Consider the following 15,985-nt stretch of genomic DNA (forward strand, 5'->3'; position numbering starts at 1 on the left):
GCAGGCATCCCATGAAAGACCAGAATCTAGGTCAACTTGGGCAAGCCACTTAAGTGAGCCTCAGCTTTCTTTATTTGTAAGGTGGGCACCACAGCGCTACCCTCCCGTATGCATGGCGAAATCCTGGCAACAAACGTACACCATGTGGCCCCACTTTGAAATCTTTAAAGAGGTCTGCCAATAAAAGTGTCTGTAGGTTGTACCTTCCCTGCAATGCGACACCTGGTCCAAGGTGGAGAGGTTCAGGGGTGAGCAGTTTGCCCTTCACATGAACGGACAGAGCTCAGCCAGCGGCGTCCCTTCACTGAGATCCTGGCTGCCGAGGTCCACACTGTCCATGTATCCAGGCTAGTTTCAGATGGAGACTGAGAGGGCAAATAGGCAGGTGTAAGGATGCAATCCTCAAATCTTTGGCTTCAAATAATCCATCCCAAACTGCTACCCGAGCCCCCCAGTATCAAAAAGGAAACATGTTATAGACCCAGAAAAATGTGTTTCCCAAAAGGCCTAGGTTTGCCCTCATAGTCATCAGTATCTAAAATAGAAGTAGCAGTACACTTAAAATCTTAAACTTCTATGTATTTAGGGACCAAAGGCATTTTCATCAGAAAGAAAAGGGATTTAATAATGAAACCACAGAGAGATAAATTGTTTTCAAGCCCCTGATAAGAGAGGGGAGAAATGTCAACCTCATTCGGAGTTGCAGAATCAGCAGTTAGGATTTTTGGATGCCAACTCTGGTGGAGAAGAGACTCCAGCCTGTACCCTCCCCGCCCCCCCTCCCCGGTATGCCTGGTTAGGAGGTGAGTCCTGCAGGCGCGGTGGCCCCTGGGCTGGCCAGAGCGGCAGGATGAGTGCAGGGGTCCCTGAACAGAACAGTTTACCCTCCCTCCCCAGAGACACCTGGCAATGTCTGGAGGGTGGGCTAGTGGCAGGTGGCCAGGGACGCTGCTAAACACACTGCAATGCCCAGGACAAAGCCCACCACAGGGAGCGATTCAGCCCAGAATGTCAGCAGTGCTGAGGGTGAGAAACCTATGCACGTGGCAATGCTGGCCTCCAGGAGAAGCTCAGGAGACAGCCCAACCCCCTTCCTGCCCACAAGGGGGCGATGGTCCTCTCCTGTAGCTTGCTCCGATTTAAGGGCCTTTTGCTGTCCGCTGCTGGTGAGTGACCCGGTGCCCTGGCTTTAGGGGTCGGGGCCTGAGGGCCTCGTTAGCTCCCCGAATTCTGTGCACTCAGAGTGCGCTTCGCCCCCACGCTCCCCGCTGTTGTAGAGCAGGGTCTGCAAAGCCAGGAGGGGGGATTGCTGGATTTGGCGCTAGCAGGCTTGGTCTTGGTGTCACTGGTAATGCACAGGGTGGTATTTGGGGTAGAAAGAGACAAATCAGGCCAATTAGTAGCGAGGTGGCGGCTGCTGTGCGGAGCGCTCCTGAGTCGCGAGGCTCCGGGACCCGCTGGTCAGCAGCAGAGGTGTGACCAAGACACAGCCTCACACCGTGCCCCGCGGCCTGGGCCTTTCGGAGCTGCCCTCTTCAGAGGGCTCTCCCAGGCGCAGACCACCCCATCCCCAAGCCTCAGCACGCTGGCCACTCCGCACTGGACATCGAGAGGTCGTGCGGGGTGTGGTGTCCACGCCAGACTGACATCCAGGTCAGAGGGGCTCAGCCTGAGGCTGAAAGGAGATGGATGGATCAGTAGGTTAGTGGCGGTAATATCTCTTGGGAGGGAATCACAGGGAATTTTTACTTCTCAGTTATCTTCTGCATTTTAAAAACTTCTGCCATGCATATGCATTTCTGTAACCAAAACCTTATTAGAGTGGAAGCTTAGCGAGGCAGCTTTGCATAAGGACCCTGCCTGACTCTTGACCCACCTGTGTGCCTAAATGCGCATGCAGCTGGGGCTTGGTCAGCAGTGGTGACCTCCTGAAGCTATTTACAACCTGTAAACGGTGTGTGCTCCTCCATGGGATACCTCAGTTCTCTGACTCTCAGGTTCTTCTTCTGTGGAGAAAAAGGGCAGATATGTTCTACAAATGTCCACAGTTCCCCGTGGAGAAGGTACCTCTGGGCATGAACATGTGCTGGAGTGGCATGATGCTGGGGTCTGCCCCTCGCAGCTCAATCTCAAAGACTCCAAGCAGAGCCGCCTACTTTATATTTTTCTTCCCTTCTGAAGACATTGGCTGGCACTTGGCCTTGGTCTAGGGTGTACGCCTTCTTCAACCTGTTGACTGCAGAGTCCTCACATTGCTTTGGGCTTGGTCCAAGTCTGTGCTTGAGTGGAGGACGGGGCTTTGAGAGGGTCCACACGCCCCTCCTTCCCAGCCACGCACCTTCTTTTCCTTGCCAAGCTCTCCCTTCTCCTACTGTGCCAACGAAGCAGCTGCTTCAACCTCTTCTGTAACCTGGGCTCTCCCATCTGTCTGCAGTTTTTCCCGTGCTCATAGCTGGTTAGAAACCTGCGGGGGGGTGTTTTTCAGACGAACTTGAGTAACTTGCCCTCGTAGATTAGTTAAGAGCCTGTAGGTGTCGAAGGGATTTGTGGAAAAGACCCAGCAGAGTCTGCGAGAACCCGAGGCGGCTGTGGCTGGAGCCAGGTGAGCCACAGGTTAGGGGCGTCTGGGCCTCATCCTGTGTGAGGGTGGATGCGCTACTGCTGTCCTCTGCCTCGGGCCCTCATCTGTGAAATGGGGGAACAGTGAGGACTGCCCTCCCGAGGTCGTCATGAGGCTTAATGTGTGAACGCACCGACCACTCAGAGCAGCCGTCACCGCAGGGAGCAGTGTGTGTGTGTGTGTGTGTGTGTGTGTGTGTGTGTGTGTGTGTGTGTGTGTGTGTGTGTGTGTGTGTGTGTGTGTGTGTGTGTGTGTGTGCGCGCGCGCGCACGCGTGTGTGTGTGTGTGTGTGTGTCATTGTAGCCGCTGGGCTTCGCTTTTCTCCACCAGCTCCTTCTTCACGGGGGAGCAAGGAGAGGCATGGGAGGGAGAAGACTAGAAAAAGGAGGCAGAGGGAGGTCCCTGGGGAAGGGTTTCTGCCACTCATGCATAGGTGGCCTGGGGTCCAAACTTGGGGTTTTACACCAGGGCGTGTGAGCAAGGGGCTGCGGCCAGGGGCAGAGCATTTGCAGACCGCGCGCAGGTCTGGACAGAGCAGGAAGACGCCAAGGTTCTGCCTCCTCCCAGCTGTCAAGGCCCGAGGCAACAGGTCACCCCTTCTGAGTCCCTGAGAAATTGGGAGGTGCTAGTCCAAGGGCACAAAGTTTCAGTTATGCCAGATGAACAAGTTCTGGAGTTCTGCTGTATACCTCAAATATGGTGCCTGTAGTTAACAATACTGTATTGTGTGCTTAAAATTTACTGAGGATGGCTCCTATCTTAAGTGTTCTTACCATACACACAAAGAATGATGATAATAGGAATAATAATAAATAAAGGAATGAATAGGTCGGGAAGACACCTTTGGAATGACACATACGTTTACGGTGTAGATTGTGGTGATGGTTTCATGGGTGTAATCTGTCTCCATACTCACAAAGTTGCATGTATTAATCATGTACAGCTTTCTGTATGTCAATGATACCTTCATAAAGTGGTTTAAAACAATAAAATGGGGGGGAATATAGTCACTCCAAGTACTGAGCACGTTGCCTGTCACAGTAAATAAGCAAATAAATGTAATTATGGTTTAAGCTTAGCTCAGGACTGAGAGTGGGTACTTGGCAGGTGGTGCCTGTGGCCAGCTGCTCCGCCCTGGCTCAGCACTGCTTCTGTGAAGCACAAGGGCTGCCCAAACGCAGAGACCAGCTCCAGGTGCAGCTCCTGACAGAGAAGGTGGGCTGGTCGCAGACACCTTGTTTTGGTTACTTGCTATTCCTTCCCCCACACACCCTTTCATTGTCCTGGTCCTTAACCTTTAACTCCTGTAAGAAGCTGGGTTTGCAGATTTCTGAAGACATTTTGCAGTGTGCAGACCTGTTTCACCTTTGTTCCCCATCCTTGGGTCTGGAGATAAAGGCAGGAATACAGTACTCTATGAAAGGAACAATCATAAACCTCAGGTGCCTCAGACTTCAAAGAAATGGCAAACTAGGCATCTCATTTTATACATGGTCCTCTTTAAGTACACTTGTATGTACATAAAATGAAATTGTACTGAAGTAAATCTTATTGCTGAACGTTTGCTTTCCGGAAGATACTTTGGTGTAATAGTTCCTAAGAAAATTTGTTTTTTTAAAGGACCAAAAGTGGGGTGAATGTTTCATGGGTAAAGACCTTTTTCGTAACGAGTGAAGGTGAAATGAGCAGACTGTGCGACTCAGATTCCAGCTGCGTCCCCATCACTCCCCTCGGGAGTGTGCCGGAAGGACCCCAGAGAGCTGGCCCACTGGGGTGAGCTTATAGCCTTGGGGCCCCAAACTGCAAGGATGGTCAGCATTCCTGGTGCTCTGGGTTCAGCAAGACCTGACTGAGGTGGGTGGGAGGTCAGTGGGGACACAGTTTTGCCGAGAGCTATCTTGTTGGCCTGTATTAGAGGGGGAACAGAAGGTCAGAGCGGGCCTGGGTGAACCCCAGGTGCTGGCTGAAAGTCTTTTTTTTTCTTTTTTTTAATAAAGGGACTCTCTTTTCTGGTTGTTGGCTGAGTATGTAATGTCCGCTCTGGGTCATCTAAGGGCCGAGACCAAGTACTCTGTTCCTGCTGTGACCCGTGCTTCTGCTACCACGTGCTGCACAAGGTAGGTACCTCAGAGTCCTAGCTGAACAGCTCATAGAGAGACAGGTCTCACCCTTGCTTCTCCACCTGCATCTTACAGAGCTGGAAAGTAGGAACTGCAGCCCGGCAAGCCACGGACCCAGGCAATCCTAAAACTGCAAAGTCACCTGTGTTGATTCCAGCCAGCTTTTAGTAAGTAAATCCGTGACTCTTGTAAGAAGAGATTTCAGAAGATGTGTACCTTCTAGAGAATTCACATTTAGTGAGGGGCGTGTGAAAAGGTGTACACAATTTTAATCTTTTTATTTTACTAATAGTGTATCTTAATGATTGAAAAATAGAAATTCCTGTAAATATAAAGAAAACCAGAAAGTACTCATACTTTACACACCTAGTGTTCACGATCTAATGGGCCTGCTTCGCCTTCCCCTCTCTCTTCTATCTGAGCCTGCACGATGGACGGGACTCACCTGGTACAAGTGACGCGGGGTCGAGCTGGACTGTTGGTTTTCTGCTCTGCCTCTGCTTCCTCTCCGCATCCTGGACTTTAAAGAAGATGAATGAAATGTCTGCTCTGGTTGCTGGCTGTTTCATCTCCAACTTAACCTCAGTCTGTGGTTGTGGAGGGCCTCAGAAGTCAGGAAGGTCCCCCGCCGCCAACATGGGGAGGGTGGGGCCGGACCCAGGTTCCAGCCCAGCCCTGACACGCAGTGCGCTCAGTGGGACATGTTGGCACGCATGCAAGGCTGTAGCGCTGCCAGCCCCCATATGCTGCCTTCTTGAGGGCTGGCGGTGCCCTTCAGGACTGGCTGCATCCTTCGTCCCATTTGAGTGGGCAGTAGTAGATAATAAAATCTCAGAATATCCCTTGATCCCTGACCATCCAGGCAGGCATCTGTGGTCCTCCAGCTTAGGCCTGCCTGGGCCCTGTCAAGCCCCTGTGGCCAATCGCTGTGCTGACTTTGCTGCTGGGCAATTGAACAGCTACCTGGGCAGCGTAGACGGCCCCTTGGGATGTTTCAGTTCCCTACATCCATGTGATTGAGAAAAGGGCCTCCTCCCTCATAGCCTCTCAGCCTTCCGAGAGGACGTAACCCTCCAGACATTGAGTGTGGCCCTGGCCACAAGCAGCATACAGCAGACCGTGGCCCTGCAATCCTCTGGCCTTCGGGTTGTTGCAAACCTTTGACATTCATACTCATTAAAAATCAAAGGTATGGGAGCAAGTGGCTTCCCAGCTGGTGTTTTCACTCTGAGGCCACGTGGTCTCCAGGAGCCACGTGCATCCGGGCCCAGTCCCTGCGGCCTCCGGAAAGCCAGCCAACTGTGGATTCCACGGTATAGAATCATCCTTGAGACACTGCTCCGCTGAGTAACAGTTTCCTTACCACCTACCGTTTGGTTTCTGTTCTCTGTAAAGGAGAGAGCAGAGACTGGGAAATGAGCAAATGTGTTCTGTGGAGGTGGGTGATTAATATAGTCAGAGGGCAGGTGTGACTCCTGGGCTCCCACCTCCCAGGGACACGAATGAAGTCTGTGTGCCTTTTGAGGTACACTGGCAATCAGGGCCAGCCTCTGATGTGAGGCCCCGATGCCCAAAGCAAGAGTCTTGAGTTTACCACCAACAGCAAAGTTGCTATTTTAGCTAGTGGAAGAGCTTCCTGCCATCAAGGGAGGACAGCAAGAGCCCTGGATGGGTGACCACAGCCCCTGACCTTAACTGAACCTCTTCTTTTCTGTTAAAATGGACATTGAGTGGGTGTCGCCTGCAGTTTCTGGAAGCCCTGGATGCAGTGAGAGAGAGTGTTCCTGTGCATGGGGCCACCCAAAGGCATTTAGCAGCACAAAGGATTGGAGGGAGACCAGATCACACTGCAAGAGAGTGAGCCACCAGAACTGCCAGGTCCAAATCCACTCTTAAACCTGTCTCTTGCAGTTATTAATTTATTTCTATCGTTTAAAAATAATGTTTTATTTTACTTTAGTAGGTGTGTCCAGTCCATTGGAATCAAAAAAGTCATAGCTGATACATCAGAACGAATAATCCCTGAGACTCCCTTGGGTGCCCTACTGGATGGGGCATGGCTGGGAGAGATGAAGACACTGAGCAGGGTCCGAACTTAGGGGAACTGCCAGACTGCTGTGTCTCTGTTCCTTCCCTGTCCCAGGAGAGCGAAATCCCGGAACAATGGAAGGACAAGCAAAAGGGGGAAGAGGTCTTTTGGTGGCTTAACTGTTGTGTTTGTATTTTCCTTTGTTATGTTCCGTTTTGTTAATGTGTGTTTTTACTGGGAAGTTACCCATTTCCTCTAGATTTCTAGTGTGATGCAATAGGTTTCTCATTCTAGTTTTCATCTGAATTGTCACTTATTAACTGACATCCATATTTCATTTGGGTTTCCTTCATTCTAAGTTTTTCTCTTCCAGGATGCCATCCAGTGTATCATGTGACATTTAGTCATCATGTCTGTTTAGGCTCTTCTGGGCTTTCACAGTTTCTCAGACTGTCCTTGTTTCTATGACTTTGACATTGGTGAGGAGTACTGGTCAGATACTTTGTTGACTGTCCCGCATTGGAATTTACTTGGTGTTTTTCTCAGGATTAGGCTTGAGTTATGCGTTTTGAGTAAGCAGATCACAGAGGTAAAGTGCTTTCTCATCACTTTATATCAAGGGAACAGGCTCTCAGGGCAACTTATCACTGTTACTATTAACTTTGGTCACCTGGCTGAGGTAGTTTGTCAGATTTCCCCACAATGAAGTTAAGTTTTTCCCACTTCCGTACTGTGTGTCTTCTTCAGGAGGAAGCTACTTTGGGAAGCAGCACTTATGGAGACAGGAGTTATCTCCACCTCCACAATCCATGAATGGCTGAGTGTCCACATCAATTATTGGGACTTCCACATAGGAGATTTCTATTCAACCTTATTGATTAAAACAAACAAACAAACAAAACCCTATGCAGTTACTTATTTTTACCAGCATGGACACCTGTGGACAGGTTTTTTTGTTTGTTTTCTTTGTTTTTTTTAACTTTTTGTTATAATCCAGCAGTCCAGATTTTGTTGCTAAGTTCATTCCTACTTTGGCTATTGAGAGCTCTTTCCATTGGCTCCTGTTTTCCTTTGACACCATTCCACTCTGTGGATTTTTTTTTCTTGATACTTCCTTATTTTCTGATATAAGATTCAAGATTGTCCTGGCTCATATATTTACTGTGTCAGTCCTAGTGTCAGCCATAATTTCAAAGAGCTCTGGTTCCTTTTACTAGAGAATGTTATGAAAAAGTTACATATAGGAGCTGAAAGTGCTCAGCTGATAATGCAAGGAAATATATGCATGTATTCCCACCTCTGTGTATTGTTGGGTCTCAGGGAAGGGTGCTCCACAATGGCATATCAATTATTTTGAATTACAGTTCCTTAATAAATGGCTGATGCAAGAGGGACACTCTGACTCTCTATCTCCTTGAAAGCAGGAAATAAGTCTCTCATGTGAAAGGTGCAGAAGCCTATATGAACAACACTTGGTACTTCTTTAATTTACTGCTCCAAGCCCAAACTCTGTTTAGATTCTTCACTAATTGAGTATCCCAAACCTAAGTTTCTTTGGCCTGTAAATTCCTCATAACTTTATTCTATGATGAAATTAAGCCTCACTTTCTGTTACAGTTGGGGAGGGATCTGTAAAGCACCTTGGTTTTTAAAGCAAAGGTTTGTTACTGGAACAAAGTGTCCCCCCAAAATAGTCTGATGCTCAAGATGTCTGTGTTCCCTTCATGTGATAGTTCAGGGCAGGTGGGGGTCGGGGCCCAGGCTCTGTCCTCCTTGTTTCTCTTCCCTGCTTTCAGGTGGAGGGCTCCAACCAGCAGGGGATGGGGTGACCACATGGCACCATGCCCTCCATCCTAGGACACAGGCTGGCCAAGGTCCTCACCACCTCCATCACTTCCATTTGGAGCTGCAATGGGTGGGAAGGCTGGGAGGTGCAGGCTGGCTGTGAACAGGAGAAAGGGACGTGGGTTCTGGTGGACAGCTGGGCGGCTCTGCTGTGGCAGGGTCACCCGGAAGCTGGCGCACAGCCTCTGGTCCTGTGAAACATGATTACACAGCAGCATGCAGTCTCTGATGCTTTGTGGTTCTGGAAATCCTATAGGAGGTGGTTCAGAGCAGATTAAGGTAATGCTCTCAGTGGAGGTGGTGAAGACAAAGGTCTGCCCTTGAGACTGAAGGTGCTAATGTGGGTGTATATACAGGACAAAACCATCTCGTGTGAATGTAGATCAGGCTCGTTTAAGATCAGTGCAGTCATGGGGCTTCCCTGATGGTGTAGTGGTTGATAATCTGCCTGCGGATGCAGGGCACACGGGTTCGAGACCTGGTCCGGGAAAATCCCACATGCTGCAGAGCAGCTATGCCCGTGTGCCACAACTACTGAGCCCCCACGCCTAGAGCCCGTGCTCCGCAACAAGAGAAGCCACCGCAATGAGAAGCCCGCGCACCGCAGTGAAGAGAAGCCCCCCTCGCCGCAACTAGAGAAATCCCGTGTGCAGCAATGAAGACCTAACGCAGCCAAAAATAAATTAAATAAAGATTTTAAAAATCTTTAAAGAAGGAAAAAAAGATATCAGTGCAGTCGTGTTATGCCTAAAATCTCATATCTTGTGCCTTTCCTCGGGCACACCTTCCTCAGTTCCTGAGGCTACTGTAACTCACATACAGGGGAATGGAGAGTGGGCTATCTAGTGTGAGACCTTCTTTACCCTGTGTGTGAGTCTGCTCGGGGCTGCCATAACAAACACCACAGACCGGGGAGCTTGAACAACAGACCTACCTCCTAGTCCTGGATGCCGTCTGAGATCAAGGTGTCTGCAGGCTGGTTTTTCCTTGAGGCTTCTCTTCTTGGTGTGTAGACAGCCATCTTCTCACATGATCTTCTGTGTCCTAATCTCTTCTGGTAGGACATCAGTCTTATTGGATTAGGATCCACCCTAGTGACCTCATTTTACCTTGATCACCTCTTTAAAAACCCCATCTCCAAATACAGCCACATCCTGGGGTCCCAGGGTTTAGGGATTCAGCATGTGAATTTGGGGGGATGTGACTGAGCCTATCCCATCCTCCTTAGGAACCAAGTGTGCCTCAGTCCTTCCTTCCCTCAGGTCCCATGGGGATCATGCGATAGCTAAGGGAGAGGCCACTTGTGCAGTGTTTGTGTCCCAGTTGGGGAACCCTTCTCTGCTCTCTTTGATCAGGCAGCGGCCGTGCCAGTCCCATCCTGAGGTGAGCAGTTCTGGGGTTTCCTGCCGTGTCTCCTGGCCTGCTGAGGTGCTCAGTATCAGGGAACCCAGGAGCCACCAGCCCAGTAGGGATGCCGGGGACTCTCAGGGCCTTGGCAGATGTCTCTCCCAGCAGATACCCTAGCGAAAGTGGGGAAACATTTGGGGATTACATGTGGGAGAGAGTCACAGTCTCGTTTATGCTTCAGAAAGACCACGTTGGGGTGGGATGTGAGACGCACTGTGGGGGCAGGGAGATTTGCCAGGGCCTGATGGAGGAACCAGGCACTAGATCGGGCTTGGGCCAGGGCTGTGGGTGTAGAGGGGAATTAGTGTGAATTTGGAGGAGGGGGTCGCAGGGTATGAGATCAGCTGGTGCACAATTCTCTGGTTGGTTGATGGTGAGGTAACAGGGTGGTGAACAGTATCAATGCTTAGGTGCCAGTAGGTCTGGGGGCTCTTGATCATCAAGTACAGTAGTTAATGTCTTCCATCTGGTAGAAGTCTGTAAAACAACTCAGGAAGCGTGCATCAGATGCTGTTATCCAGGTACTTCAGAGAGGAGCTACAGCAGAGGATATGGGGGGGGGTGGGTCTGTCCTGGGAAGGCCCCGTAGGGTCCTGCTCGGTTACACCCGGTGTCTGGGCTCAGCAACCAGGGAAGGTGGGGCTGCTCCTGGGTGTGGGGAGCTGCAGGATCCCGGTCCCCTGAGGGCCCTGTTAGCCCCCAAGGTGAGATGGGGGTGCAGTGACTGGACAGAGGCGTCTGGCCTGGGAGAGGGGTCCGGGCTGGAAATGTCACGGGACTCATCGCAGGGAGGGAGAGGAAAGACCAGGCTGGGGGAGGTGGGTTACAGCAGACTCCACGGATGTGTCTGTGGGCCTGACAGAAGCAACTCAGAGCCAGAAGAAGTGGCCGTCAGGAGCTCAGCTTCATTCCCCTGTTCCTTTGTAAAACTGCTGTGTCAGTTTGAAACACCACCAGGAGACTTCTGGGCCCATTGCTGCCATGGTTTCATCAAAGGGGCCTGGGTGGAAAACAGAACCACTGCAGGCCCCACCCATGTCCCCACTGGGGGTGAATCCGATCAGGGCTCCAGGGCTCACAGACTTGAGGGAACCTCTGTCCTCCGGACTGGTCTTCCTCCTTCCTCTCACCTGCTGGTCAGGAGCCCAGGCACCCTCATCCTGGCTCCATCCCCCAGGGCCTGGATTCTGGGACGGCTTAGAGGTAATGCAAGACCCTCACGCTCCTTTATGTGCCTGGAGGCAAGAATGTCTAAAAAGGTGCAACTGGCTGATTACAGAGGGCTGAGTGTTTGCAGCAGGTATGGTTGGAAAGATGGGGTGTGAGTTTCCAATGTCTTCACAGCCTTCCCAGTGTAAAGATCTGTGCATGTCCTATGGCCAGTGAACTCCCCACACCATCCTCCCAGGAAGCTCAGCCAAGTATTATGAGGGCAGAGGCTCTCCCCTTGCTTATCTGTAACTTCCCACTCCCACAATGAGGAGCTTGGTGCCCACTATCTGCCGTTTACCTATGCATTGCTCCTTTCCAGATTACATGTGCAGAGGTTTCAGAATTGTTAGCTGCTACACCCTGGAAAGAACTCCATAAAATAAAGTCCACTGTTTGTGTACATTTTGCATTTAGTTTAGAGATTGCGTTCATTTCCACAGTTAACTTAGGTCAGCACCTTTTATCCCATCCCCTACAGTGAGATTTTTCCATGCATTTCTAATACAGTTAGATTCGGTCACCTTGAGTATTCCATCCTGTAATACCCCTACACTGTAAATAACTAAATTTGAATAGATTATGATTGGCCCCTTGGGCTACACACATCTGTGGGCTTAGACAAATGCATAGTGACAGGTATCCATCCTAGAGTGTCACATGGAACGCTTCAAACCCCCACCCCATGATCTGCTTATCATCTGTGTAGCTTTGCCTTTCCCAGAGTGTCACCAATGGGGTCATACTGTGTGCAGCCTCCTCAGCCTGGGTGCTTTCACGTAGCAGTATATACTGAGGATTTATCCATGTCCTTCCATGGGCTGATGGTGCATTCCTTCCTGCTGCTGAGTAGTATTCCATTGCATGTGTATGGGCGGAAAGACAATTTTCACTCTGTCCTTCTAGGTTCTTGGTTGAGCCCCACCCCCGCCGTCTAATAAAAGCCAGATTAACAGTAGAAAAACAGAAGTTTAACAGCATGTATACCTCCTGTATACAGGGGAGCTACCCAGAAAAATTGAGTCACTCCCTGAAATGGCCAAAGCCATCACCTTAAATACCAAATACCATCTTCAGATAAAAACAAAAGACCTTGGGGAAGGGGGGAAGCCAATAGTGGCAGGTTATCATGCAAAGCACAGTAAACAAAGGTATTGTATGCAGATTTAAGTCGGGACTTCTCCGTTGATAAGAGTGACTTTTGAGATTTAATCATCCTTCTATTTCTGGTGCAAAGAGGGACACTCCATTACAAATGGAGATTTCCTTATAAATGTCCTTCATAAAAGGTCAGTCTCTACTCAGTTTTTTCTATCTTTCTTTTTTTGAATGAGACTGAAATAATCCTTATGCCAGAGAGACATATATTGGCGTGGTGTATTCTGCTCGCCTTGACATGGCTGTCCTCCACTTTGCTTATGCAGTCATCTAGTGAAGGATATCCTGATTTCTTCAGGTTTTTAGCCATTACGAATAGTGCTGCTGTGCATAATTGCATCCTTGTCTGCTTTTAGACATAGATTTTCAAAGCAGTTGCCTATATACTGGACGCATAATTGTTGGACCCCGAGGGGAGGCTTGATTAGTTGTGGAAAAAGCTGCGGAACTGTCTTGCCAGGTGGCTGTGCCTGCACCCCAGCCATGAGGAGGGGTTGCTCCTCACCCTCCAGCAGTCGGTGTTGCCATAGTTTTGTTGGAGTTTAGCCATCCTAGTAGGTGTGCTGTGATGGCTCACGATTTTAATTTGGAAATCCCTAATAGTATATGATTTTTTGTATAATTTTTGTATGATTTTTATTAGCTGTATATCTTTTTTGGCCAGGTGTGTGTTCAAATCCTTACCCATTTTTAAAATGGGGTTGTTCTAGAGGTCTTTGTCCATTTTGAGTCCAAGTCGTTTACTGGATATGTGGTTTACAAGTATTTTTCTCCCAGTTTGTGGCTTGTCTTTTTTATCTTGGAGAGGCAGCAGTGAGTGGTGGCATGAAGCGAGATCTTCATTGCCTGCCAGGAATTGAACCTGGGTAGCCTGGATGAAAACCAGGAATCCTAGCCACCACCCCCGCTAGCTCTTGCCCCCAGTGAAAAATGCATTTCTCATAGAGGTAAAAACTGTAAAAACAGGTACAAAGTTTATTATTAGAGACATAGCACAGCAACAAGTGGGAGAGCACACAGAGAAACCGTTTGTTTAGTTCAGACAGAAGCAAGGCAGAGATGCACACCCGGAGAGAAAGGGTGTGGACACCCTCCCTAATGAGGAGGAGTGCAGTAGAGAGGCGGTTAAGTCACTTATATAGGGCAGTTCTTCCGGGTCTCTGTTCACCTCTGGCCAATTATCTGGTTTCTTTTTCCACACCTGCCCTGCCCTAGGACCCTCCCCAACATGCGTGCGCAACTTTTTTCCAACATGGATTACCACCCAGAGGCCTGTGGGACGACCTTAGCATCACCTATTTTGGGGTGGTGCCCCTTCCTTTTTGACCCCCAAGGAACCTTTCTGCACATGTGCAATGTTTCCCTTGCCCCAAGGATGAGAAATGTATGACCTCTTGATCTTTTAACAGGGTTTAGTCCCACTCTGTCCCTCCCATAAAAATGTCCAATGTCTGGTTATTTACCCTATTTCTGTTGCTGGTTTTCATATCGAGGTGCAGACCTCGAAATATAGACAGGAGTCCGGTCATAAATATGTAGTCCTAGAGCCCGTTTGTCTCTTGCTTCAGGAAAAGTAAACAGGGGGTTGGTAATGAATGTCCAGCCAGGAGCCCATTTTTTTCTCATCCCAGGAAGTGTGAACCGGAGGCCAGTTGTAAATGCATAGGCTGGAGACCATTTATCTCCTGCCTCATTTTGACTGTGTGAATAAGGTCTTTGAGAGTAGAAATCTTTAATTTTATAAAGTCCACCATAGTTTTTTCTTTTGTGATTGGCCTTGTATGTTAAAACTCAAAGCTCGTGATCTATAGACGAAACCCAAGGTCATGTAGATTTTCTTCTATGTTTCTCTGTAATTTTCATAGCCTTGCATTTGAAATGTCTGTGAATAAATTTGTGTGAATTTGGCATAAGTTCTAAAGTTTGTGTCTAGGGACTTCCCTGGTGGTCCTGTGGCTAAGGCTCCGTGCTCCCAGTGCAGGGGGCCTGGGTTCCATCCCTGGTCAGGGAACTAGACCCCACGTGCCTCAACTAAGAGTTCGCATGCTGCAACTTAAAAAAGAAAAAGGTCCCGTGTGACATAGCTAAGACCCAGCGAAGCTAAATAAATAAATATTAAAAAAAAAAAATAAGTCTGTGTCTATAATCATTTCATTTCTTACGGTTTCTAGTTAACTGCTCCTTAACTATTTTGGAGAATTCATGGGTCATTTGGCTCTATTTCAATTTGAATTTCCACAGCAGAATGGATGTAGCAGAAGCCGGGTCTCTTCAGGACCCACTGGGGCTTTGGGACACTGTGGGGTCCAGTTCACGCTGACAGGAGGCAGGTCTCCTCTGGACCTGCTGGGAGGTGACGCTGCTAAAGGAAAAGGTGAGGAAATGTGGGGGAGAAGGTTCTTGTGTCTAGTTGAGTGCTGAGGGTGTCTGTCCTCAGAGGACCCAGGAGAGGAAGGGCTTCATGTGGAACACTGGGTTTTTAGCCAGTTTTTGTGTGGTGTAGACAGAGTGCAGTGTTCTTTGGTGTGTGGTGTCCAGTTTTGCCAGCACCATTTATTGAGGGGACTGTTGTTTCCCCAGTGTATGTTCTTGGCTCTTTTCTTGTGAATTAACTTACCGCATAACCGTAGGTTTATTTCTTGGGTCTCTGTCCTGTTCCTCTGGTCTGTGTGCCTGTTTTTGTGCCAATTGCACACTTTTTGGTGACTGTAGCTTCGTAATGTAGTGTGAAGTCAGGGAGCGAGATGCCTGCAACCTGTTCTCCTTTCTCAGACTCCCTTTGGCTATTCAGGGGCCTTTGTGTTTCCACACAAATGTTAGGAACGTTTGCTATATTTCTGTGAAGAATGCCATTGGAGTTCTGACCAGGCTTGCTTTGCATTTGAACATTGCTTTTGGTAGAATGGACATTTTAACAGTGTTCTTTGCATCCATGAGCATGGGATAGCTTTCCATTCATTTGTGTCTGTTCAGTTTCTTTTATCAGTGTTTTACAGTTTTCAGTGTGCTTTCACATCCTTGGTTCAATTTATTCCCAGTTATTTTTTAGATGCAATTGTAAATGGGATTGTTTTCTTCATTTCTCTTTCTGATGGCACATTATTAGTGTATAGAAAGACAAGTGGTTTTTAGGGCTTCCTTTGTGGCTCAGTGGTTAAGAATCTGCCTGCCAATACAGGGAACACGGGTTCGAGCCCTGGTCTGGGAAGATCCCACATGCTTTGGAACAACTAAGCCCGTGCGCCACAACTACTGAGCCTGTGCTCTGGAGCCCGCGAGCGACAACTGCTGAGGTCGTGTGCCACAACTACTGAAGCCTGCTGTCTTACAGCCCTTGCTCCACAACAAGAGAAGCCACCGCAATAAGAAGCCTGTGCACCACAACGAAGAGTAGCCCCTGCTTGCCGCAGCTAGAGAAAGTCCGTGCACAGCAACGAAGACCCAATGCAGCCAAAGATAAATAAAGAAATAAATATTTTTTTTAAAAATTTATAAAAAAAAAGAAAGAGAAGTGATTTTTGTGTACTGATTTTTTACGCTGCAGCTTTACTGAATTCGTTTATTAGTTCTAACAGGGTTTTGGTGGTTTGATGTGGG

The 15,985-nt window shown here is 48.8% G+C and overlaps 1 long non-coding RNA gene across 4 annotated transcripts; it reads left to right on the forward strand.

Moving 5' to 3' along the window:
- Positions 1–1,856: 1,856 nt before the first annotated feature.
- Positions 1,857–6,699, forward strand: LOC309621278. Of its 4 annotated transcripts, none has more exons than XR_014239885.1 (3): positions 1,857–2,602; positions 4,241–4,474; positions 4,618–6,699. It is a non-coding gene; the product is annotated as an uncharacterized lncRNA (long non-coding RNA). The 4 variants fall into 4 exon arrangements; XR_014239887.1 differs by lacking the exon at positions 1,857–2,602 and having other exon boundaries at positions 3,492–4,474; positions 4,618–4,737; positions 4,816–6,699; XR_014239886.1 differs by lacking the exon at positions 1,857–2,602 and having other exon boundaries at positions 3,492–4,474.
- Positions 6,700–15,985: the final 9,286 nt, after the last annotated feature.

The sequence above is a fragment of the Balaenoptera borealis genome, assembly GCF_965194805.1.
Source record: "Balaenoptera borealis genome assembly, contig: HAP1_SCAFFOLD_172, whole genome shotgun sequence".
Classification (NCBI taxonomy): domain Eukaryota; kingdom Metazoa; phylum Chordata; class Mammalia; order Artiodactyla; family Balaenopteridae; genus Balaenoptera; species Balaenoptera borealis.